The sequence below is a fragment of the Macaca fascicularis genome, chromosome 4 (assembly GCF_037993035.2).
Source record: "Macaca fascicularis isolate 582-1 chromosome 4, T2T-MFA8v1.1".
Lineage (NCBI taxonomy): Eukaryota > Metazoa > Chordata > Mammalia > Primates > Cercopithecidae > Macaca > Macaca fascicularis.
Genome location: NC_088378.1, coordinates 144,420,665 through 144,446,403, shown reverse-complemented (window position 1 = coordinate 144,446,403; position 25,739 = coordinate 144,420,665). Strand labels below are relative to the sequence as shown.

The 25,739-nt window shown below is 41.3% G+C and overlaps 4 non-coding genes across 4 annotated transcripts; 1 reads left to right on the top strand and 3 right to left on the bottom strand.

Annotated features, from left to right (window-relative positions):
• Positions 1-1,212: 1,212 nt before the first annotated feature.
• Positions 1,213-1,284, bottom strand: TRNAA-AGC (transfer RNA alanine (anticodon AGC)). The gene has a single exon. It is a non-coding gene; the product is annotated as a tRNA-Ala (tRNA).
• A 6,630-nt stretch (positions 1,285-7,914) lies between these two features.
• On the bottom strand, positions 7,915-7,987 carry TRNAR-CCG (transfer RNA arginine (anticodon CCG)). Its single transcript has one exon. It is a non-coding gene; the product is annotated as a tRNA-Arg (tRNA).
• A 4,716-nt stretch (positions 7,988-12,703) lies between these two features.
• TRNAK-UUU (transfer RNA lysine (anticodon UUU)) lies at positions 12,704-12,776 on the top strand. Its single transcript has one exon. It is a non-coding gene; the product is annotated as a tRNA-Lys (tRNA).
• Positions 12,777-23,770: 10,994 nt separating this feature from the next.
• On the bottom strand, positions 23,771-23,842 carry TRNAA-UGC (transfer RNA alanine (anticodon UGC)). Its single transcript has one exon. It is a non-coding gene; the product is annotated as a tRNA-Ala (tRNA).
• Between the last annotated feature and the right edge of the window lie 1,897 nt (positions 23,843-25,739).

Here is a 25,739-nt window from a genome sequence, read left to right as displayed (position 1 = left end):
AAGTGGAGGTGAAGCTGACAAGAGGTGGTGAAGAAAACCAGTGGGGAGATAGGAGGAGGCAAGTGGTTGCAGAAGAGGAAGGGACGAAGGAGAGAGCTTGAAGCCAGATCTTTACAGAGGCCCAAGATTTGGATGGCACTGAAAGTGCCCGTATTGCCAATGTCTCCTAGGCTCCTCTATAATGTTTTGTTTTGTTTTGAGACGGAGTATCGCTCTGTCGCCCAGGCTGCAGAGCAGTGGCGCAATCTCGGCTCACTGCAACCTTCGCCTCCCGGGTTCAAGCGATTCTACTGCCTCAGCCTCCCAAGTAGCTGGGATTACAGGCGAGCGCCACCACGCCCAGCTATTTTTCCTATTTGTAGTAGAGACAGGGTTTCACCATGGTCTCGAGCTCCTGAACTCAGATAATCCGCCCACCTCGGCCTCCCAGTGTGTTGGGATTACAGGCATGAGCCACCGCGCCCGGCCCCTCGGCTCCTCTTTGGCTGTAGGAAACCAGAAGGTCTTTCCATCCTAAGGGAGGTGAACTACAAGTTTCTGTTCCACAGGAAAACATAACCCTTTACGTCCAAGACTGATACCTCTTTGAGAGCGACCTGCGGCTTTTTCCATCTCTGAAAATAATTTTCTCAACTGTGTATTTTGAAAGTCTCGGAATTTCGCCAAAAGCGTCTTTCTTTCGGACAAAATTCTAAACATTCCTTCTTTAGAGAAAGCTGGGATCACAGCGCTCCCATGACTAGTGATTGGACCCACCTTTTGCCGCCCAACCAAGATTCTGTGAGTGGTGGAAATGTAAGGGGAGTATGAGGAAAGGTGGCGGGGAGGAGAGAAATCTAATGGATGTTTTTCAAGGGCAATTTTGTTTTTCTTTTCTGTCTTCCCACCCCCGATTTCTTAATAGTATTGAGAAACGGCAGCAAAGGAGAACGAGTCTTATATGGCCCGCATGCCTGTTGCTTCACTGTCAGGGGATCTTGAATAAGCAGCTTCTCTATTTCAGTAAATGACTATAAAGCTGTGCTGAAGCAGTCAGATTGAGAGGCTGAAGGGGTGTTAGGACCCATAGTACAAATGAATGACTACCAAATGGCTTACCTTCTCTGTGAGTAGAAAAAACACAAGCTAGGGTATGCACAAAGGAAAAAGAAAAGACTGAAACGAAGTATTCAAACACTGAAACGAAATGCTCAAAGTATAAGAAAACGCTCGTGGAGGTGCTGGGGATTGAACCCAGGGCCTCATGCATGCTAAGCATGCGCTCTACCACTGAGCTACACCCCCACTTAACGTTGTTTTTTCTTATCGGTTTATTATATAGTGTTATCTAAAGGTGAGGGCTTAGGTGTGATACGTTAAAGTCCACTATGTATGACTCCTGTTTCTGAAATTTCTGAATGGAATCTTGTCTTGACGCTGTGTCAAGAGGAGAAAGGCATTCTGGACGGAAAGACCCTTGGATCCTCCCGTCATCTATTTCAAGGACTGCTTTTAGCCAACTGTCTGTGTCAGTTTCCATCCACCTGGAGCGAAGTCCCAGGATTGAATCTTCTCGTATGCTTGTATGTGTTCAGATTCTCTCCTTTTAAAAAAAAACCTTCTCTGCCTATGAAGCTGCCAACACACACACACACACACACACACACACACACGGTTGTGCCAGAGAATATAAAGACTAGTTCTGTGAATGCTGCAGAGAAAACCTAGATCCAGGTGAGGAGATAAGACAAGACGTAGCAGAAGAAAAAGCTTCTTCACAGTAAAGAAAACAATCAACAGAGGAAAAAGGCAAACTATGGAATGGGAGAAAATATTTGCAAATCATTTATCTGATAAGGGATTAATATACAAAATACATTTTTTAAACTGCTACAAGTCAACAGTCAAACACACACACACACACACACACACACACACACACACACATACACACACAAACTTAAGATCCCAAATAGCCTGATTTTAAAATGAGCAAAGGACTTGAGTAGACATGTCTCCAAAGAAGACATACAAATAGCCACTAGGTATGTGAAGAGGTGCTCTTAACATTTCTAATCAGCAGGGAAATGCAAATCAAAACCACAACAGATATCACCTCACACCTATTAAGATGCCTGTTATTAAAAAGAACTCAAAAGATAAGTGTTAGTAAAGATGTTGAGAAATTGGAACCCTTCTACAACTGTTGGTATCTAAAATGATGCCACCACTATGGAAAATAGTATGGAGTTTCTTCAAAAGATAAAAATAGAATTACCACATGATCCAGCAATCCCACTTCTGGGTATATGTCCCCAAAAAAATCGAAATTTGAATCTCAAAGAAACATATACACTCCCATGTTCACTGCAGCATTATTCACAGTAACCAAGATAAGGAAACAATCCAAATGTCCATTGACAGATGAGTGGACAAAGAAAATATGGTATGTACATACAATGGAATGTTATTCAGCCTTTTATAAAAAAAGAAATTCTGCCATTTGCACCAGCATGAATGATTAACCTGGAGGACATTATGCTAAGTGAAATAAGCCAGTCACAGAAGGACAAATATTTCATGATTCCACTTATATGAGGTATCTAAAATAGTCAAACTCATAAAAGCAGAGAACAGGATGGTGATTGTCAGGGACCAGAGGCAGAGGGAAATGGAGAGTTGTTGCTCAGTGAGTTAAAATGTTAGTTATGAAACATGAAAAATTCTAGAGATCTATTGCACAACATAGTGCCTTCAGTTAACAATACTATAATGTACACTTAAAAATTTGTTAAAAAGATAACTCTCATGTTTAAGTCTTCTCACCACCCATGCACATGAAAGAACACAAAGAAACTTTTGGAGTTGATAAATGTGTTTATTACCCTGATTGTGGAAATAGCATTATAAATGTATGCATATGTCCTCACTCACAAATTGCTTACCTTCAACTTGTGTAGGGGTTTTGCATATAACAACTGTACTTCAATAAAGTTGTTATTAACTCCTGAAAAACAACCATGCAAGCAAAGACAAGAGGTTAATTCACAACGCTTGACAAAAACAAAGAATGACAAAGGTGGCAGTTTTGCACATGGTTGTGTCCAACATCTGGATTTGGAAACGTGGCAGCGGCTTCATCAGCGACTCTACAGCTCTGTTTTTTTTTGTTTGTTTGTTTTTTATTTTTTATAGAGATGGGATGGGGGGGCGGGTCTGTCTTCTCCCTATGTTGCCCAGGCTGGTCTTGAACTCCGGGGCTTAAGCGATCCTCCCTCCTCGGCCTCCCAAAGTGCTTGGATTACAGGTCTTTGCCGCCAAGCCTGGCTAGCTCTGGTTTTAAAGACAATACAAAAGAAGACGAAGACAGAGGACTCTTTCAGAGCAAATTTTTTTGAGCAAGGAGGAAAGCACAAAGGAAGCTGGGCTCAACCTGAGAAAACCAATTCAGCCTTTGTAAAACCTTCCCTACACCCGCACGAGTGAAAATTTCATCAGTCTCTGAAGTGCAGAAAGTAAACTCTTTCTGCCTTTACCCAAAATGTGGTGCGACTGTTGAATCCAGATACAAATATTGGAGAACACTGTAAACCTGGCAGGGGTGTAAGGGAGAGTACGGAGAAGTTTATCCCTAATCTACAGGTTATGTTCTTACTATACTAGAAAGGCAAGTGGCTGGGAACTGAAAAGATCTGAGGAGTGGATGCAAGGGAAGGCTTTGAGAAGGAAGGAAGGGCTCTTGGCGCCGGGAGGGATGAAACTGAGTGGAGGAGAGACGATGCAGCGGAGAATAATGCAGAAGAAAAATCGGGGATGCGTCTTTAAAGATGGATAGTATTGGGACAACCGCGGAGGAAGAAAGCAGCCATGCGCCGCGGCTCTGCCAAGCTTTCTCTACGCTCTGGGGAAGAGAGAAGGCTCTAGGGGAGTGGTTTCAAAATGTGTATCCCACAAAAGGATGCGGCTCGTGTTGTCCAAGATTTTGTGACTGTGAGAGTGCCTCGCTGCACTCTCCATCGCAGGAAACAGGCTGAGCATTTTCGAGGGCCTATGGTTGAGTATTCGTGGAGCAGTAGCCCCTGGTATTGGAGGTTTGAGGAAAGTGACGTTGTATCAGTTCTCATGTGGGAGCAGCCTGCAGCTTTGATACAGGCAGCAACTGTTTTGTTTGTGCTTCTTTTTGTTTGTTTATTTTGGCATGTTTGAGTTTAAAACACAAGAGAAACAATGAGGAAGAAAGGTTAAGTAGTGACTGAATGTTTGGGGTTAGAGTGGATACCCACTAAAATCATCGCACTTCTGGCTAGCTCAGCTCGAAATGCATCAGGCCATTCGTCCGGAAATTTAGGAAGCACGATGCTGTTCTGAAGTAGATACTTCCCATTTTCCCATACTTCTTTTTAATTCATACTTAACAGGCTACTGAACCCAGCTTTCTCCTGGAGCAATCGGTGGAGTATTTGCGGTGCGGTTTGCTACTTATATACTCTTTTGTCTCGGCGGGTTTCTGAAGAGCAATATTTGACAACGGGGAAAGTCGGATTTACAGAGAGCTGTTCATTCAAGGCTCTTTTCTGCCCTATTGTCAAGTGGATGAACAAAACACTGACTTAAGATATGAGGAGGATCGCACAGTGTTGAGAGTGTAAAAAGTGTTAAGCCAAAACATAGACATAGTCTGCTCATAATGTAAATTATTATTATTATTGTATTTATTTGTTTATCTATTTATTTTTTGAGACGGACTCTTGCTCTGTCGCCCAGACTGGAGTGCAGTGGCGCGACCTCAGCTTACTGCAAACTCTGCCTCCCGGAATCAAGCGATTCTCCTGCCTCAGCCTCCCGAGTAGCTGGGCTTACAGGCACCCGCCACTACGCCTGGCTAATTTTTGTATTTTTAGTAGAGACAACATGTCACCATGTTAGTCGGGCTGGTCTCGAACTCCTGACCCCAGGTGATCCACTCGCCTCGGTCTCCCAACGTGCTGGGATTGATTACAGGCATGAGCCACAGCGCTTGGCCATAAATTTATTAATATCATCAAAAATTATTGGTCAGGAGCAGTGGCTCACACCTCAAATCCCAGCACTTTGGGAGGCCAAAGCAGGAAGATCAACTGAGTTCAGGAGTTAGAGACCAGCCTGGCTAACATAGTGAGAGCCTGTCTCTACAAAAACAAAAAAAAGAAAAATTAGCCAGGTGTGGTGCACACCTGTGGTCCCAGCTACAGCAGAGACTGAAGCAGGAGGATTGCCTGGGCCTAGGGGTTTGAGGCTGCAGTGAGCCGTGCTTGCAGTGCCAATGCATTCCAGCCTGGGTGACAGGGCGAGACGTCAACTCAAAAAATAAATAAAATAAACTTTACTTTAAAAAAAATTACTGAAGGAACAGCCAGAGTGTCTCATGCCTGTAATCCTAGCATTTTGGGAAACCGAAACATGAGAACTGAGTCCAGGAGTTTGTGCTCAAGTAATAACAATAATATCAGCACTCAATCTTGGTATCTTAAAACTTGACATTTAAATGAAATTTTAATTTGAGTCAATTAAGAATACAATATTCCACTTTTGCATAATTAACCATGAATTCACGCAGCAAATCGAAATTTATTTATTTTATTTTTATTATTATTATTTTTTGAGATGGTGTCTCACTCTGTCATCCCGGCTGGGATGCAGTGGCATGATCTCAGCTCACTGCAACCTCTACCTCCCGGGTTGAAGTGATTCTCGTGTCTCAGCCTCCCGAGCAGCTGGGATTACAGGCGCAGGCCACCACATCCAGCTAATTCTTGTGTTTCTAGTAGAGATGGGGTTTCACCATGTTGTCCAGGCTGGTCTTGACCTCCTGACCTCAGGTGATCCGCCGGTCTCGGCCTCCCAAAATGCTGGGATTACAGACGTGAGCCACCATGCCCGGGCCGAATTGGGATTTAGCACCCACATTTATCTTAACTCAGTAGTTCCTAAGTAAAAGAAATTTGTAAGGCCGGGAGCGGTGGCTCATGCCTGTAATCCCACCACTTTGGGAAACGGAGGCGGGTCACGAGGTCAGGAGATAGAGAACATTCTGGCTAACACGGTGAAACCCCATCTCCATTTAAAAAATTAGGCAGGCGTGGTGGCATGCGCCTGTAGTCCCAGCTACTCAGGAGGGTGAGGCAGGAGAATCGCTTGAATCCGGGAGCCGGAGGTTGCAGTGAGCCAAGATCGCAGTTCTCACCACTGCACTCCAGCCTGGGCGATAGAGCGAGACTCCGTCTCAAAAAAATAAATAAATAAATAAATAAATAAATAAATAAAGATTTGTTTGTATGCCAATCTAGGAACAATTAATTCACACCCATCTCTACTTTGAACCACCCAAAAGACTGATTTACGTGAATTTAATTTCACTTCAGAATTAAACTCCTTTGCACGTCCTGTCTTTTTGTTTTTGTTTCTTGTTTTGTTTGCCAAGAGACTGCATTTGCGCTTGTAGTTCACCCCTGCTCAAGCAAGACATACATTCAGTTTTGTTTTTTCAGATGTGAGTAAATGCCTCTTTTCCTCAACAATATAGGGTTCTGTGAGATTTCTTAGGGGGCCCTGGTTCATTTTGCTGATAGGGTTGCCAGACTCTTACCGTGATAATAGTGCATTCTTTGAGCACTTTGTTTTTAAATTCTGGCCACCCTTCAAAACTATGAGGTTGAGTGAGTGTCCCAACCACATGAGTTCCAGGTTATTGTAATTGAGCCTTTATCACTACATTTTGATGAAAGGTTTTCCTACTAGGATTTGGATTTGTGACCTTCAGATTTTTGTGGAAATTTATTAACAATGTTTGACTCTCGAATTTTGAGAGCCCAAGGAAAGTTTTTGATAGAAACTTCCTTTTCTTGGTGATATACTCTCCTTGATTGTGACTTCTTCCTCTTCTTCTTCCTCTTTTTCTTCTTCTCTTTCTCCTTCACCTTCTCCTCGTTCTCCTCCTTGTTTCTGCTTTTATTAACCAAGGTCTGGAACGACTTTATTTTTCTGTTTACCGTTTTATTTAAGCTTGTGTTGAGAGTAATAAGGAAATGGTAGAAATCAGAGAGAATGGCATAGGCCCTGTAAGTCACCATCATCTTTAATGTGGATGTTAACCCGTACAAGTACCCCGTTAGAGTTGCATTTGCTTTCTAGGGCAAAATCTTTGCTGTAAGTTTTTTTGAACACATGACTGTGTATATTTTTAAAAAGTCATTTTTATTTTATAGAGTATAATTGTCAAACAGTCTTAGATTTACAGAAAAAATTAGAAGATATTAGAGTTCCCATATACCCTGCACCCAATACTCTTACTATTATGATAGTACTTACTATTAAGATGGTAGTTTTCTGCCTGGCGCAGTGGCTCACGACTGTAATCCCAGCACTTTGGGAAGTCAAGACGGGCGGATCACTTGAGATCAGGAGTTCGAGACCACCCTGGCCAATATGGTGAAACTCCCTCTCTACTAAAAATACAAAAATTAGGCGGGTGTGGTGGCAGGAATCCTAGCTACTCCGGAGGCTGAGGCAGGAGAATCGCTTGACCCCGAGAGGCAGAGTTTTCAGTGAGCCGAGATCAGCACTGCACTCCTGCCTGGGTGACAGAGCGACACTCCGTCTCAAAAAAAAAATGTACTTTTTGTGTTGTGTTTGTTAAATTCATGAAACAAGCAGGACAAGACCATAAATTGGAAAAACCAAGCCAATTCCAAATTACGAACGCCTCCGGTAGTACCTACCGCCACAGACAAAGTGCACTTTAATAATCAGTACACACCTTGCTTACTGGGTTCTTGCTTTTCGTCAATATCCTTCCCTCATTTCAAGTTTCCAAAGGCTTTTTTTAAAAAACCGTCTTGCAGAAAGCTCAAGGAAACATGCAGAAACTAAAGCTATTTCCTGACAATAGTAAGGACACGACCACGAAGGGACTCGAACCCTCAATCTTCTGATCCGGAATCAGACGCCTTATCCATTAGGCCACGCGGCCGCACGCAGGTGTTGGTTCTCAAACATGAAGACCGAAGTGCAGTGGGGAAACGTTGAGTTTCTGTTTTCAAACCTTTAACTTCGCAATTGGAGATTTAACAACCTGAAGCGGGGCGGGGAGAGGTGGGGGAGGATGTGCGCAGGAGGAATAAAACTCCACCCAAAATTCCTAATAGCAATTCCTTAGAATTATAAACTGGGAGATGATCAGAAGTGACATCTTTGCCTTCTTTGAAGACTCTCTTCTGTAAGTTACTAATAATGATGATGCAAATTCGGGTACAGAAATACAAGCCAAGAACTCAAGTCTGCAATGAAGGAGTGGACATGACAGCGTAAGAGGGAGCATCATTGTTTGATATATTTTAACCTTTTCCGTCTCAAAGATACGATGGTGCTTTCTCCAGGGAGAAAAGCCTGTAAGCTCAAAGAAGAGCTCCCCTGGAACAAAAGACACTGGAGACCGTAAGAGGTGGGAGGTAGGGAGGGGGACAAGGATTGAAAAACTGCCTGTTGAGTATTATGCTCACCACCTGGGTGATGAGTTCAATCGTAACCCAGAGAGCGGCAACACGCAATACACTCTTGTCCCAAACCTGCACTGTACTCCCTGCATCTAAATAAAAGTTGAAATTTAAAAAAAAAAAAAAAAAAGCTCCCCCTTGTCAGAAAAGCCCCAAGCATTTTGCCTAAAGGATGCTTGCTCTAAGCTCACCTTTGGATTGATCCACAAAACAATCTAGGACGACTTTTTGTGACCCTTTCCCCAGTTATGTCCCGTATATTGATAGGGTAGGAAAGAGTAAAAAAAAAAAAAAAAAAAAAAAGCAAGTTTGTAAAGTAAACCAATTGCAAATTCCCTCAGTTTTCGCGTGGTCTTGGCTTCGTAGAAATGACGAGCTACTGGGAAGAAACTTTCATTTTTCCAGTGCCCAGTCTTACCTCCTTTCCCGAGAGAGATGCATCTCTCAGCCCTTAACTTGTCCTGGATCCCTTGTACACCATTTTCTCCAGGTTTCTCCAGTCAAAACTCAAGAATTGTTTTAGGCCATATTTTGGATGGTATATCCTATGTACACTAATTTATCAAGTAATGACCCATGTATGAGACCACCGAACGCTAGTTCTGGGGCCGGAGTAGATGAGTCTGGGTAGACCAAGGAAATGTCTTCTACTGTTTCCTATGAAACCGATTTAGTTAAGTCCCTTTCTTTCTCGGAAAGCGTCCTATGAGGGGTATTAGATTGAATAATGGTTTCTGGTGTGATCCAGTTTGGGGAGGCTACTTACTCTAGTCAATGCTGAAGAATCCAACTCCACTTTGGGCAAGATGCCCTACCAGGACTTATGTTCCAACAGACTCAAACTTATTCACGTGTTTTGAGATTGTTCTCAGTTTTGGTTCCTCACCTTCTCACTAGTGGATGTTGTGCCCAAAGAAGAGCAACCCAAAATCTCAAAATCTAACAAATTTAAATAAATGGGCATTTTTTTGTTCAGTCTGGAGGAGGAAAAGTTAACTGGCGGACATAGACAGCAATTAGTAAAGTTGGCACAGTTAGTAAGATTGGCATACTGAGCAAAACCGTCAAAAATTATTTATTTATTTACTTTTTCCTGCTCTTTGCGGAGCAGGGCTACCCTATAGAAAGTGTGTCCAAAGTAGCCTGAAATTTCTTTCTTCAGGAGGATGCTAAAAAGGATTGGCACTGAAATTTGAAAGAATAATACTAAGAAGCTATTAAATTGTATAAAATGTTTGTTTATACCAGTGATACCACTTCCTCTCCAAAGCCTTTCAAAGTTTTCTCTGGTGCCTTTTGATTTTTATCTGATGTGTTCCAGGCAAGATTCCTTTAAAATTTTTAAACATTTCTAACAAAAGCATTTTGTAAGGAATCCAAGAGAAATTTGAAAGCATGATATTCTTAATCTCTCTATATCAATCTGTCTAGATAATTTCACTGAAGAAATGGATGGGGGAGGGTGTCTGTAGATAAAGGCTTTTATAATTGAGCTTTTAAAAAAATAGCATTTATTGATTTATTTAGATGAAACCAGACAATCTGCCAAGCCCCGAATCAAATTGGGGGATGTATTAGACCTTTAGACAAAGAATCTCCCAATGTAGCTACTTTAGCCATTTTACAAAAACTCATAATGCATGACCCTAGTAATCTTCTTAACTTAGAATTTGGAAAACTCAGCATTTCCTGTGAGGTGTGATCCAGTGTACAACAAACGTTCACTCACACACACAGAAAGAACTAAGATTTGCAGCCTTTATGGTTTGGTTATTGACCTGAGGGGTGTGTGTGTGTGTGTGTGTGTGTGTGTGTGTGTGTGTGTGTTGGGGTGGGGGCTACTGTGAAAGGAAAGGATAAAGAAAACTCAGCCAATAAAGGTTTTCTATTCATATATCTATTTGCCATTCTTTTCTCTATATGTCTTTTAAAAGAAGACATACAAATGTCTTGATCATCAAATAAATGCAAATCAAAACTAAAATGAAATATTATCTCACCCAAGTTAAAATGACTTTCATACAAAAGACAGGCAAGGATGTGAAGAAAGGAGAACCCTAGTACACTCTTGGTGGGAATATAAATTAGTACAACCACTGTGGAGAACAGTATGGAGGCTCCTCAGAAAACTAAAAATATTACCATATATTCCAACAATCCCCCTGCTAGGTATATATCCAAAAGAAAGTAAATTAGTATATCAAAGAGATATGTGCACTCTCATCTTTATTGCAGCACTATTCACAATAGCCAAGATTGGGAAGCATCCTAAGTGCCTGTCAACAGATAAATGAATAAAGTAATGTTGTACATATACACAACGGGGTGCTATTCAGCCATGAAAAGAATGAGATCTTGTCATTTGCAAAGCGGATGGAACTATGCTCTGTGCAGGAAACACGAGAGGGGAGAAGAAAAGACATACACACAATACCTTTAAGGGTAAATAACATTTATCCCACATAAATGGCAACGCAGATATTATAAACAAATGATATAATAAGCAAATTGCAATGGGAAGGGGAGAAGAGAAAAGATATATATATGTATATAGTAAATATATGTATATAGTATATATATATGCATGTATATAGTGCGTGTGTGTGTGTATATATATGATGAAGGATTCATCACCAGACCAGGAAGCAACAGCCCAGGCTCCAGAGTCAGCCACTCATCCGTAAACAGAGAAGGAGAGGCCTCAAGAAGCTATGGTGCGGTCTGGGACCCTAGCTCTTTTTGTAACAAGTTGTTTGGCATGAGGCCCAGTCACAAGGGCCCTTCGTGACTGGGCTCAAGGAACAAGAAAAGGTCAACTTGTTTTTGAGATTGCCTGTTGTTTTTCAATAACTTACATGTAGGAATAGATTGAAATAGAGATTTCTCCGAAACAGCACTGGATGAACACCTCAAGGGGCTCATACAGCCTGTTCCAGGATTTGGTGACCATTGTTTGTGTCCATGTTCAATTGAATTCAAATTTAATATGTAACTTTTCCTCCACAAACTAGAGGACATTATGTTAAGCCATGTACAGAAAGTAAAACTTCACATATTCTCTCTCATTTGTGGAAGCCAAAAATAAAACAATTGAACTCATGGAGACAGAGAGTAGAATGATGGTTACCAGAGGCTGGGAAAGGTATTGGAGGGGGCAGTGAGATGGTTAATGGATACAAAAATATAGTTAGCATGAATAAGATCTACCATTTGATAGCACAACAGGGTGATTATAGTCCACAACAATTTATTGTACATTTAAAAATAACTTAAAGATAATAACTGGAACGTCTGTAACACAAAGAAATAATAAGGTGTTGAGGCGATGGATGAGGTGATGGATGCTTCGTTTAACCTAATATGATTATTACACATTGCATGCCTGCATCAAAATATCCCATTTATCATATATACATATATATGCTATGCACCCATACAATTAAAAATTTAAAAAGATCCATAGATGAAGGAAAAAATACCTTTACAAATAAAACAAGGAAAAAAGAAGGAAAAGATCCATTATTAATTACTGCCTTTGTCTATCGGTGTTTGGAGAACGAATATCTGGCAGAAAAAGGCTTGCTGTGTTTAACATCACTATTTTTAAAACCTTTAGACTGTGACCAGCAAAAACGGCACTAAATGCTAAACCAAAAGACGCTGTTACACGCGGTTTTCCCTCTCTGGCCAGCCAGACTGCCGGTCTGAGGTCCACTTGACAAAGTGATACCTGGCTGGCAATTTCATCCACCAACAGGAAGGGGTCCGTTATGGAATGTTCTCTTGCATCTTCAAATTCTTCTTCCTTCGTCTCTCTTACCCTCTGCCGACAAAGGCTGCAAGAAAGACATACAAGACAATACTGAGGGATACGAACAAAAGTAGCTCCACTGTTGCCTCGAGAAGTTTAGGTTGCAGGTAATTGGCGAGAATGAAACCCTCTGTATCTAGCAACTCCGCAGTGCTTTGTGTAGAAGACACCTCATCTCAGGTTACGAAAGTCTGCAGAAAGGAGATGTTTAAAAGAAGAAAAGGAAAATGTTCCTAGCGGTCATAATGTCTCTCTTAAGCAGGATCTTCGAAATGAGGAGAATTCAAGTAACGTGATTTGCAAATTGCAACATGAAACATAAAACGAACGGAACAAATGGAGAAACCTAGATTAGATACTCCGTGGACAACATCGTACGAGGGCCTAGGTAGCTCAGTCGGTAGAGCATCAGACTTTTAATCTGAGGGTCCAGGGTTCAAGTCCCTGTTCAGGTGAGCTCTTCATCTGTTTTACTCTAGATCAGGAGCCCCAACCTTCAGTACAGGAACCGGGTACAAGGCAGCGTGGCAGGAGAGCCAGCGAAGCTTCATCTGCACTTAAACAGCAACTCCCCCATCCCTCCTATGACCCCCTGAGCTCCCCCTTCCTCCCAGATAAGCGGAGGCGTCAAATTCTCATAGAAGCCCAAACCCCAATGTGAACTGTGCATGAAAGGGATCTAGATGTGGGCTCCTTATGAGAATCTAATGCTTGATGATCCGTCACTGTTTTCCATCACTGCCAGATGGGACCGTCTAGTTGCAGGAAAACAAACACAAGGCTTCCAGTGATTCTACATTATGGTGAGTTGGATACTTATTTCGTTATATATTACAATGTAATAACAATATAAATAAAGTGCACAATAAATCTAATGTGCTTGAATCATCCCCAAATCATCCCCCCAACTCCTGCTCCCTCATCCATGGAAAAAATTGTCTTTGATGAAACGGTCCCTCGTGCCAAAAAGGTGGGGAACTGCCGCCCTAGATAGTTTATACCAATTAAGCACAGGAAAAGGTTCAGATATTGTTTGTACAGTCACTAAAACTTTACTACTTTATACATCACAAATGTGGAATGATTTACATCATGAAATTACTAGCCCTAAGGGATTGCCTTAGTAAAGTTGTTTTCCAAACACCAGAATACAGAAATCTAAACTATTTTAGAGACTGTTGACCTGGAGATTTGCATTTTTATGTATTTTTTAGAGAAGAATCTCCTTCAACAGTTGACTGAAAACAAAATCTATCAAAATTTCTAAACTCTAAAAACAGATAGATATTGAAAACAATAAAAGAGACAAAACACCTTACCTACAGAGAAAACAAATTTGCATATTAGTGGGTATCTTATCAGAAATCGTAGAGGTCAGAAAGAGTGGCACAACAGTTTTCAAGGACCAAAAGAAAAGAATTGCTAATTCTGAATTCTATATCCAGAGAAAATATCCTTTAGAGCTGAAGAAGAAATCAAGACATTTTCAGAGTAAAAAAAAAAAACTAAGATAATTAGCTTAGCAGAATTATCCTGTAAAAAATAGCTAAATTTCTCCAGACGGAAAAGAAATGATAAAAGAAGAAATAATTGATATCAGGAAAGAAGAAAGAACATGGTAAGCAAGAAAAAAATGGGTAAAAACAATACATTTTCCTTTTCCTCTTGAGCTTTCTAAATTATGTTTAACAGTTGAAGCATAATTTAGAAGGTCATGTTACACCTTCTAACATATTAGAACATGACCAGGCACCATGGCTCATGCCTGTAATCTTACCATTTTGGGAGACCAAGGCCAGCAGATCATGAGGTGAGGAGATCAAGACCAGCCTGGCTAACATGGTGAAACCCGTCTCTACTAAAAATACAAAAAATTAACTGGGCGTGGTGGCACACACCTGTAGTCCCAGGTACTTGGGAGGCTGAGGCGGGAGAATCACTTGAACCCGGGAAATGGAGGTTGCAGCAAGCCAAGATCACGCCACTACACTCAGGCCTGGGTGACAGAGTGAGACACTGTCTCAAAAAAAAAAAAAAAAAAAAAATATATATATATATAACATGGTCCAATGTAGTTCTAAATGTATATAGAAGAAATAATTTAAGACAATTATATTACAAGTGGGAGAGGTAAAGTGACAAAAAGGGAGGTAAAGATGAGACACACCACTTTAACTGATAAAATAATGATACCAGTACACAGTGATAAATTAAATAAATATTTTGTAATACTCAGACAAATCACTAAAAGAGTTATATAAAGAGATAATTTAAAAACACTACACATAGGCTGGGCACAGTGGCTCACACCTGTAATGCCAGCACTTTGGGAGGCTGAGGGGGATCACCTGAGGTCAGGAATTTGAGACCAGCCTGGCCAACATGGCAAAACCCTATGTCTACTAAAACTACAAAAATTAGCTGGGCATGGTGGCACATGCCTGTAGTCCCAGCTACTTGGAAGGCTGAGGCAGGAGAAAAAAAAAACAAAAAAACAAAACCACACACACACAAAAAACACTACAGATAAATGACAATGAAATTCTAAAAAGTATACAAGTAGTCCACAAAGGAGACTTTAATAAATAAATACATACATACATATCCTAAGAAAATGGCAGTAACAGGGTACAAATAGAAAACAAACTGCTAGATTTAAACCCTAACATATCAATAATTACATTAAATGTAAATGGTCTAAAGGTACCAATTAAAAGACAGAGATTAACAGCGTAGATTAGAAAATATAATCCAACTACATGTTGTCTACAAGAAACTTATTTCAAATATAATTTTACAGACAGGTTGAAATTAAGAGTATAAAAATATATAACATTCAAATGTTAATTAAAAGAAAGCAAAAGTGAGTTTATTAATATAATATGAACTTTATTTATCTTTTTTTTTTTTTTGAGATGGAGTTTCACTCTTGTCACTCAGGCTGGAGTGCAATGGCGTGATCTCTGCTCACTGCAACCTCTGCGCCCAGGGTTCCAGTGATTCTCTTGCCTAAGCCTCCCAAGTAGCTGGAATTACAGGCATGTGCCACCACCACTGGCTAATTTTTGTATTTTTAGTAGAGACGGAGTTTCACTATGTTGGCCAGGCTGGTCTTGAACTCCTGACCTTAGGTGATCTACCCACCTCAGCATCCCATGGTGCTGGGATTACAGGTGTGAGCTACCACGTCTGGCCTAATATAAACTTTAGAAGAAAGAAAAATTTTAAAAACCCACCAAAAAGGCGTAACAATCCTAAGTATGTATAAACCAAAGAGAGTTGCAAAATATGTAAAGAAAAAAAGAATTTAAAAAATAGACAAATCCACAATTACATTAGAGACTTCAACACTTCTCTCATAATAATCGATAGAACAACTAAACAGAAAATCAGCAAGGATATTGAAGAACTCAAAATCATCTTCAGCTAACAGAATTCAGTTAACATTTAAAGAAGAGTCCACACAAGAAAAGCAGAACACATAGCAAGATAGAACATATCCTGGGCCGTAAAACAAACCTCAGATTTAAAAGAATTAACGCATATGGTTAAAAAAAAACCACTGAGGTAGAAATGTATACCACTAACTGCATACATTAGAAAAAAAAAGTCTCAAGTCAGTCATCTAAGCTTTTACTTGAAGAACCCAGGTGGAGAAAAAGGCAAAATAAACCCAAAGCAAATAGACAAAAGATAACAATAAAAACAAGAGCAAAATTCAATGAAACTGTACACAAACAAAAAAAGAAAAACAAACAAAAAGCCAGTTCCAGTTCCTTTAGAAGATCAATAAAAGAAGACCTCTAGTAAGACTGAGAAATTTTAGGAAGATAGATGACACAAATTACCAATATCAGGAATAAAAAGAGGATATCACTATAGACTCCGCTGACATCAAAAGGATGTGTTTTTGGATGATTTCCTTTAAAAAACTTAGCCTGGTGCGGTGGCTCACACCTGTAATCCCAGCATTTAAAAAACAATTAGCCGGGCGTGGGGGCGGGTGCCTGTAATCCCAGCTACTCGGGAGGCAGAGGCAGGAGAATCGCTTGAACTGGCAGGTGGAGGTTGCAATGGGCCGAGATAGCGCCATTTCACTCCAGCCTGGGCAACAAGAGTGAAACTCCGTCGCAGACCTTTTTCTCCCCCTTGTAAGGTTGGAGCATTCCCAATCAGGAAACAACATTTCTCCACTCTAGGTTTATCCGGCCTCGCATCTCTCCCCAGCTGGGCCCAGCCTTAGCCTATGCTGCAGAAATGTTTAAAGTCGAACACGTAGAGAAGGAAAAAAAAAAAAAAAAAAAGGAAAGTGATGTGGAAATTAAAATAGCAGCTACATATGAATCTCAACATAGTGCTTAAAATGTGCATAAACGAGACTAGAAGCGTCCTGCACTTTTGTGAAAAGTTCATTTAGAAATAAACAGGAGAGAAGGTGGAGAGGAGCCGAGCAACAGCTGGTGGGGAAAGGGAAGAGACAGGCTAGGGTTAAAAAATGTAGGAAAAGCGCCGGGCGCGGTGGCTCAAGCCTGTAATCCCAGCACTTTGGGAGGCCGAGGCGGGCGGATCACAAGGTCAGCAGATCGAGACCACAGTGAAACCCCGTCTCTACTAAAAATACAAAAAATTAGCCGGGCGCGGTGGCGGGCGCCTGTAGTCCCAGCTACTCAGGAGGCTGAGGCAGGAGAATGGCGGGAACCCGGGAGGCGGAGCTTGCAGTGAGCCGAGATCGCGCCACTGCACTCCAGCCTGGGCAACAGCGTGAGACTCCGTCTCAAAAAAAAAAAAAAAAAAAAAAAATGTAGGAAAAGCATCCTCAAGATTATTAGGAATATATATATTAAATATATATTATTATGACATGTATATGATATATATATCATGATTATATATAAGGATATATTATATCCTAATAATACAAGTAAGTAATAATATACAATATAACTTGCTAAATAATATAAATAAATATATTTTATAACTATCTTATTTATTGTATAATATTAACATATTATTAATATAATATTTTATATATCATATGTAGTATGATATATTATATCCTAATATATAAAAATAATATTAGGATAAGGGAATACTATTGTTGCAGTAAACTGAGGAACGGAGAGACCAATATGGGAGAACAGGAGGATATTTATTTTAAGGTACACACCGGCTGAGTGGATTCACATCCAAAAAGCTGAGCACTGGCCGAACCCGGTGGCTCATGCCTGTAATCCCAGCACCTTGGGAGGCCAACGCGGGCAGATTACCTGAGGTCAGGAGTTCAAGACCAGCCTGGCCAATATGGTGAAATCCCGTCTCTACTAAAAATACAAAAATTAGCCGGGCGTGGTGGCACACGCTTGTAATCCCAGCTACTCGGGAGGCTGAGGCAGAATTGCTTGAGCCCAGGAGGCGGAGGTGACAGTGAGCCAAGATCGTGCCACTGCACTCCAGCCTCCCTGACAGAGCGAGACTCTGTCTCAAAACAAAACAAACAAACAAAAAAAGTTGAGCATTGAACAAAGACAGAGCAGGAGTTTTTATAAGCAAAACAAAGGCAGTTAATCAAACAGTGCGTAACTTCTGGCCTCGCAGCTGTGTCCAAAGAAAAACAAGAACTGGCTAAATACAGACATTTGTAAAACAGTTATGCTTAAGAAGCCAGGGAAAGGAGTAACAGTATAGGAATTTGTCTTTCCCTCTTTTGTTTCCCTTCAGCCTTGCTCTTGAGGGGGTAGAGGGGAAGGGGATGTCTGGAACCCATTCTTTTGGCCTTGGCTTTTCCGACAGTGTTATCTTATAACTGTCCTTGAAGTGAGCTACTAAGCAGAGGAAAACTTGTTTCTTTTCTTTTTAACCCTTGCCTGTTACTTTTCTTGGAGTGAATGAATGCATATTTATTTTTAAATTTCTGCCTCACTATGAATAACTCTTTACACACAAACTTGACAATTTAGATGAGATAGACTAATTCCTTGAAAAACACAAATTAACACAACTAAATATGCAATACATTTTTTATAACCCTGTAACTATTAAGGGAATTAAATTTGTAACATTAAAAAAAAAAAATCAGGAATCTGGCCGGGCGCGTTGGTTGTAATACCAGCACTTTGGGAGGCTGAGGCGGGCAGATGACCTGAGGTCGGGAGTTCGAGACCAGCCTGGCCAACATGCTGAAACCCTGTCTCTACTAAAAGATACAAAAATTAGCCGGATGTGGTGGCAGGCGCCTGTAATCCCAGCTACTTGGGAGGCTGAGGCAGGAGAATCGTTTGAACCCGGGAGGCGGAGGTTGCAGTGAGCCGAGATCACGCCATTGCACTCCAGCCTGGAGGACAACAGCAAGACTTGGTTAAAAAAAAAAAAAAAACAAAGAAAAGAAAAGAAAAGAAAAAAATCAGGAATCTTCGAATCTAAGAAAATTTCACTAAAGAATTCTAAGAAGTGCTTAAAGAAGCCAGGCGCGGTGGCTCATGCCTGTAATCCCAGCACTTTGGGAGGCCGAGGAGGGCAAATCATGAGATCAGGAGATTGAGACCATCCTGGCTAATACGGTGAAACCCTGTCTCTACTAAAAATACAAAAAATTAGCCGGGTGTGGTGGCTGGCGGCTGTTGTCCCAGCTACTCGGGAGGCTGAGGCAGGAGAATGGCGCGAACCCCGGGAGGCGGAGCCTGCAGTGAACCGAGATCGCGCCACTGCACTGCAGCCTGGGCGACAGAAGGCGACTCCCGTCTCAAAAAAAAAAAAAAAAAAAAAAAAAAAAAAAAAAAAAAAGGTGCTTAAAGAATTAAAACAAGGTCTACACAATCTATTCTGAAAAAACAGAAGAGGACAGAAAACTTTCCATTTTTTTATGAAGGTAATAGTATCCTGTTGCCAAAACCAGGTAAATACAGTACAAAACGATGGGTATTGGTGCATACTTACCAAAATATTATCAAATAGAATTCAGCAATATATAAGAAGCATTATACACCGTGACCAAGTGGGGTTTATTCCAGAGATGTAAGACTAGGTAAATTTAGAAACAATCACTGCAATCCACCAGGTTCACAGGCTAAAAAATAAAATCACACAATCGTTATCACAGTAGAAAAAGCATTTGTCAAACTTCAATAGCTACTCATGACAAAAAGTCTCAGAAAAATAGGAATAGAGAAGAGCTAACACTGCACATCACATTAAAAGACAGAATGTGTGTTAGTCCGTTTTCACACTGCTATGAAAACACTACCCAAGACTCGGTAATTTTTTTTTTTTTTTTTTTTTTTTTTTAGATGGAGTCTTGCTCTGTAGCCCAGGCTGGAGTGCAATGGTGTCCTCTCGGCTCATTTCAACCTCTGCCTCCTGGGTTCAAGCAATTCTTCTGCCTCAGTCTCCCGAGTGGCTGGGACTACAGGCGCAGGCCACCATGCCCGGCTAATTTTTGTATTTTTAGTAGAGACGGGGTTTCACCATATTGGTCAGGCTGGTCTGGAACTCCAGAACTTATGATCCGCCCGCCTCAGCCTCCCAAAGTGCTTGGATTACCGGTGTGAGCCACTGTGTTGGGCGAGACTGGGTAATTGATAAAGGAAATAGGTTTAAGTGAGTCACAGTTTCACATAGTTGAGGAGGCTTCAGGAAACTTACAATTACGGCAGAAGGGAAATGGGAAGCAAGGATCTTCTTTACATGACAGCAGGAGAAAGAAGTATGAGCAAAAGAGGAACTTGCCAAACACTTAGGAAACCATCAGATCTCATGAGAACTCACTCACTATCACCAGAACAACATGAGGGAAGCCACCCCCATGATCCAACCACCTCCCACCAGGTTTCTCCCACAAAATCAAAGGAATTAAGATAATCATTTAAAATCTAGGAGGAAAAAACAATCCACCTGATTTCAAGACTATTGTATTACACTGGTGTATTCTCGTACTATTGTATTATTGTATTATTACTACAGTAATTAAGACTGTATAGTATTGGCAAGGAGATAGGCATGTGGATTAATAGAGAGAATGGAAAAATAAACCTACACAAATATCATCAGCTGGTTTTTGACAAAGTTGCATAAGTAGTAATTCCATGAAAGAAACATAAGTCTCATGACTTCACAAAAGTGAACTTAAAATGGATCGCAGATATGAATGTAAAATGTAAAACTATAAAACTCTGAGGAAAAAACATGGAAGATAATCTTTCCGATCTAGGGCTAAACAAATAATTTTACAGTTGACAGTGAAACATAATCTTGTAAAAGCTGGTTCTTTTTTCCTCCTTTCCTCTCCTGCTGTGTCAGTTGCTTTGGCTGGTACAAATAGAGGCTGACCAAATAGAAACAGAAATAAGAGAGCACTAAAGGCAATGAATTGGGTCATGTTGTTACTTTTTATGTGACAAACAAATGACAGAATCAGTGGTCAGGCGCAGTGGCTCATGCCTGTAATCCCAGCACTTTGGGAGGCCAAGGAGGGCAGATCACCGGAGGTCAGGAAGTCGAGACCAGCCTGGTCAACATGGTGAAACCCTGTCTCTACTAAAAATTAGCCGGGCATGGTGATGCACGCCTGAAATCCCAGCTACTCAGGAGGCTGAATTAGGAGAATCACTTGAACCCAGGAGGCGCAGGTTGCAGTGAGCCGAGATCAGGCCACTGCACTCCAGTCTGGGTGATACAGTGAGACCCTGTCTCAAAAAAAAAAAAAAAAAAAAAGAAAGAAAGAAAGAAAAGAAAAGAAAAAAAAGAAATGAGAGAAAAGGAAAGAAAGGGAGAGATAGAAAGAGAGAGAAAGAAAGAGAAAGTAAAAGAAAGAAAGAAAAAGAAAGAAAGAAAGAAAGAAAGAAAGAAAGAAAGAAAGAAAGAAAGAAAGAAAGAAGAAAGAAAGAAAGAAAAGAAAGAAAGGAAAAATGGAGAAAGAAAGAGAAGGGAGAGTAGAATGTTAAGAAAGGAAAGAAATAAAGAAGATTGGCTCGAAAGAGTCTCCTGGCTCACAAGAACTCTGGTGAGTTCTTCTACAGGAAAATCAGAGTCTCTTGTGTGTGACCACCAAAAGCACCTAAAATATTGACCGCGTCAAAGAGATAATAAATCCACCCCCACCCCTGATGTAAGGCAAATACAAACCTCACTGACTTTCCTAGGTGGTTTGAGTTTTTGATTGAGAATAGGTAGGGAACTCCAGGAACAACTCTTCCTCCTCAGCAGGAGCCTGGCCCTGGACTCCCTTCTTAAACCTCTAAAACAGTGCTTCTCAAACTTTAGCATCAGAGTCACTTGAGGGCTTATTCAAACACAGGTGGCTGGGCCCCACCCTCAGCAATTCTGATTCAATAGATCTGATGTTGGGCCTGGAATTTGGCAATCTGCTTGTAGCACCCTAATCCCTCACCCCTTACTCTCCTGTGCAGTGTCCACTGTGACTAACGTGCCACTATTTGCTTAAAGTGCCTGGAGAGAAACAGTGGATAGAAAGGGAGAAAAAAAAACAAGTATGAAACGAAAAGAAAATGTCTGCATTGCCTTCCTTCAAAAAAAAAAAAAATGTATCTTATAACAAACATATGATTGGCCCCTGGGGCACAGAGCCAGTCTTCAGCTAAGCAGGTTTCACCAGACAATATCCCTCCTGTATGCTGGCTATGGCTATTTTCACTGAACAAAAGAATCGAGAAGTAAGGACAGACTAGCCTGATAGAGTGTTTGACTGGTGGACTGATGACAAATGTCGTACTCTGTTGCCTCTCAAAGACACTTTTGATTCAACAGCAAACGTATACACAGAGGACAGCAGTTTTGAAACATGCAGCATTGGAAACCCCTAAAAGGTGTCATCAGTAGATAGGATTTCCTGGAATTCCCTGGTCATACAAAGCAGATGCGATAGGATTGACAGAGAAAGAAGTAAGGTTTTTTATTTTTATTTTATTATTATTATTATTTTAATCAGAAGAAGCACCAGCACACCTGCAATTTGCTCACCTTTACATTGCATCTATTTTCCGTTGTGGCAGAAAAGTTTTCTCTACTTTTTCATATAGGGCCTCTGTTTACTGTTGACAGAGGTTTCCAGGCAACCTTTTTTGTTTTGTTTTGTTTTGTTTTGTTTTGTTTTATTTTATTTTATTTTATTTTATTTTATTTTGAGATGGAGATTCTCTCCTGTTGCCCAGGTTGGAGTGCAATGGCAAGATCTCGGCTCACTGCAACCTCCGCCTCCCGGGTTCAAACGATTCTCCTGATTCAGCCTCTTGAGTAGCTGGGATTACAGGCATGCTCACCACGCCAGGCTAATTTTGTATTTTTAGTAGAGACGGAGTTTCTCCATGTTAATCAGGCTGGTCTCGAACTCCCGACCTCAGGTGATGGTCCCGCCTTGGCCTCCCAAAGTGCTGGGATTACAGGCGTGAGCCACCGCGCCCGGACCCCAATACTTTATTTTAACGAGGAAAATGGAGTGATTGAGGAAATACAGGAAAATGAATCAATCGTATGGAATATCAGTGGGGAATGTGTTGATCCGTATTGATTTCGCTCCTTCCGTGTTGAAGATCTCTAATTCCCCGACAGTCTTCGATCGGTTGTCCAGCGTCCTGCCACTCTCATCTTAAGCGGCGGGAGAGCCACAGCAGTCCTTTTCTCAGTATTGGATCGCACTTGTGGCTGTGCTCTCTGCGCAGGTCGACAGGGAGAGAAATCAGTGGACAGATGCTTTGACTCTGGATTTGGCTCAAAAAACAAAAACAACGACCAAAACAAAATGCCCGGGGGGTGCTTTTCTCCCCTTCTTCTTCTACAGTCTTTCCTTCTCTTTAATTATGGTACAAAACTGATGCCAAAGTGAGCCGCCTGTTTTTTTTTTTTTTTTTTTTTTCTGGAGACGGAGTCTCGCTCTGTAGCCCAGGCTGGAGTGCAGTGGCCGGATCTCGGCTCACTGCAAGCTCCGTCTCCCGGGTTCACGCCATTCTCCTGCCTCAGCCTTCCCGAGTAGCTGGGACTACAGGCGCCCGCCACAGGCGCCCGCCACCTCGCCCGGCTAGTCTTTTGTATTTTTTAGTAGAGACGGGGTTTCACTGTGTTAGCCAGGATGGTCTCGATCTCCTGACCTCGTGATCCGCCCGTCTCGGCCTCCCAAAGTGCTGGGATTACAGGCTTGAGCCACCGCGCCCGGCCAGTGAGCCGCCTGTTGATGTGCACGCTTTTGTTTGCTTTCAAGAGGCCGTCTTGGGACCTCATTCTTCTTTCCCCCTCATTTCTTTCTCGCCTTCCTTCTACCGTCGCAATCGCCTTAGGTGATGTCGAGGCTTACAGCATAGTGATGGGACGTAAGTGAAGGCAGTTCATTGGGTTACGTTTTTACTCTCCATACATGCAGAAATAGGATAGAAAAAGGTGAGGAAGCAGAAGGCCATGTTGCTTGAGAATTAGGTTTGAGCACTGCCAGAGCAAAACCACCACTTGGAGGTGCTGGGGATCGAACCCAGGGCCTCATACATGCAAAGCATGCGCTCTACCACTGAGCTACACCCCCTTCCTGAAAGACTATTTTATAATAATTTTCAGGAAGTAACTTTCATTTTCTGAGACTGTCTCCGTGAGCATGCTGGTAGTAGTGGTTAGTATTACGGAGCGTCTGCAGCTGGAAAAGTGTCAGACAATCACCACAATAAGTTTCCATTGTGGCTTTAAAACGTTGAGTTGTTAGGATCTCCTTCTTCTGTTATGCTTGGCAAGGAATCAAGTTCTAGTTTTTCATTCTTTTGATTTCTTTCAGAAATGACACAAAGCTATTGAAATTCAGCTTTTTCTTACCTAAAATGCTTCATATTTGTTGTTTTCTCAGCCAGAATATTAAAGGTTAGATTCGATTGAGGAAAGCCACAGTCAGAAGAAAACCTGAGAGCGATGCACTCAGCATTTCATCATAAGGGTCTTTAGCTGGCATGGTGTCCTGCGCCTGTACTCACAGCTATTCCAGAGGCTGAGGCAGGAGGATCACTCGACCTTGGGAGCTGGAGGTGGCAGGGAGCTATGATCACGCCACTGCACTCCAGACTGGGTGATGGAGTGAGACCCTGTATCAAAAACAAAAAGAAAAGAAAAGAAAAAATTTTAAGGTGTGAGTGAAACAACAACTCTGGGGATGACGAGAAGAGTTGAATTATGAGGGTGAGATAAAAAATAAGTAGAACAGGTTTAAGAGGTATGGGGGGAAAGTGGCTTAGAAAAACAAACAGGCTCTTGCCAAACAGAAGGAGGTGCAGAAAGGGGGAGTTTTTAACAACTCTTTAAGGAATGGAAGAAAGATTGGAAGATGGAAAAGATAAGTTAGCTTGGCTCATGCGAAATTCAGTATATCTGTGGGGCGCACTATGAGGATGTTACACGGAGAACTCAGGCAATTGACTCTGTCTCCAGCCTGGGATTTGCGAGCATTAGTAGCAGTAGGCATCCACCCATGGAGGGTGGATAAAGACTAAAAAGGGTCCTTTTAGATTTGGGAATTACAAACCTATTCATTATATTTGTAAAAAAAAAAACAAAGAAAGAAAGAAAGAAAAAGAAAGAAAGAAAGAAAGAAAGAAAGAAAGAAAGAAAGAAAGAAAGAAAGAAAAGAAAAAGCCGGAAGTGGTGGCTCACTCCTGTAATTCCAGCACTTTGGGAGGTCAAGGTGGGCAGATCACCTGAGGTTGTAAGTTCAAGATCAGTCTGACCAACATGGTGAAACCCTGTCTCTACTAAAAATACAAAAATTAGCTGGGCGTGGTGGTGCACACCTGTAATCCCAGCTACTCGGGAGGCTGAAGCAAGAGAATTGCTTGAACCTGGGAGGCGGAGGTTGCGGTGAGCGAGATCATGCCATTGCACTCCAGCCTGGACAACAAGAGTGAAACTCCATCTCAAAATAAATAAATAAATAATAAAGTAAAAAAAAATTTTTTTAAGTTGGCTCCTCTGTGTTCTTGAATCCTGGTATTTATCATTATTTTCCATGATTAAGACTATGTTCTTTGAACTACATAAGAAGATGAGAAGAAAATCCATTTCCTGACACCAAATTTCTAGTGACTGTTAACTCTTTCTCATTCTGATTTACCCATATATGAGCCTTTACCAACATTCATAAAATTTTAGAATTGGCAGAAAATAGCAGGTTATGTGGCAGACTTGTCCTTTCAGTTGGTTGATGGAATTTCTAGAATAAAAATAAAAATAGAAAGCACTGAATGCTAGGTTTCACTGAATAGGAGACAAGAAAAGTGTTACACACTGAACTGGTGTGTATGCGTGTGTGTTTGTCTGCCTGTCTGTATGTGCATGTAAATGCTAGGGAGATTATCTTGGCTCTTTGATGCTGTAGAAGTAATATTAGGACAGTTTGTAGAAACACTCCTTCATTATTATGTCATGTTGCACCCAGAGAAACC